Source organism: Capricornis sumatraensis, chromosome 9 (genome assembly GCF_032405125.1).
Source record: "Capricornis sumatraensis isolate serow.1 chromosome 9, serow.2, whole genome shotgun sequence".
NCBI lineage: Eukaryota > Metazoa > Chordata > Mammalia > Artiodactyla > Bovidae > Capricornis > Capricornis sumatraensis.
This window is the reverse complement of record NC_091077.1, coordinates 47,212,175-47,213,307: the sequence shown is the minus strand read 5'-3', so window position 1 is coordinate 47,213,307 and position 1,133 is coordinate 47,212,175.

Below are 1,133 nucleotides of genomic sequence, written 5' to 3'. Positions count from 1 at the left end.
ATAGGTGGCCTCATCGTTGGGGCCAGACTGAAGAGGCTCCTATGGCTATAAGACACAGGTCCCTGCATGGGAGACTGATGTAAGTCAACAGCAATGGGATTAAGTAGATTTTCCAACATTAATATCATCCATAAAACTGCAAGGAATTAAAAAGAAACCTTAAATTGGAGCTACAGGATAACAGTCTAATAATCTAGGTTGAAAATACAACAAAAGCTAGAAAAAGCATAACTTTCTATAACTGTAATCTATAAATTGCAGTGTTTAATACAAAAGGGGTACCAAGGAAGCAAGGATGAGCACTTAAGTCCAAGTCACTAGAGTGTGTTTCACAATGGTTACACTAAAAACTGTCACCCATCAATGTGCAAAATAAAAGATTAATGCATGTCAAAATTAGAGTTCTTGCAATATTGGCCAAAAGCAGCAAACACAGCTGAACAAGGCCATGCACGCACTGTCACTAGCTATTAAGTAGTACTCATGACAGATGTGAGTAAATGACATATAATGGAGATCTGCTGTTTGCAGTAACTTTTTTTAAAAAAGGAAAAGTTTTACAAAAGCTATACTGAGTGGAGTCACAACACACTGACGACATTTAGCTGTATTAAATGTAAATTTTATGATGTCATTTAGAAAATTATCACTTGGCTTTTACTGAACACTACTTGTTAGAGCAGTGCATAGTGTTCCTTCAAATAAAAGATTTTTTATAGTTTCTTTTAAGTCCCTACCATACGCTTTTATAAAACAATGATATACACTTTTTTAAAGTTGGTGGGACTAAGAAACTGGTAAAAGCACAGTTTTGCAGAATCAAGACTAGAACGGAAGACTTTCATTGAACACCCTCTTATACTGTTAAAATTCTTTATCATGTGAAGTATCACTTTTCCAAAAAAATTTCACGAATAAAAAAACTGTTGGGACAATAAGGCAAAAGTATGTTCCAGTTTAAGATCAATGCCAAACTTTTGAACCAGGGCACAATACTTACTCTGCATCTTTCACAACACTTTTGAGAGTTAATCACATGAACATGAATAGAAACAAATGTTGATTCATCACAAAAACAAATGTATTGGTCACAATTATGTAGAAAAAAAAAAAAGCTGTAAAATCTGTTTTCC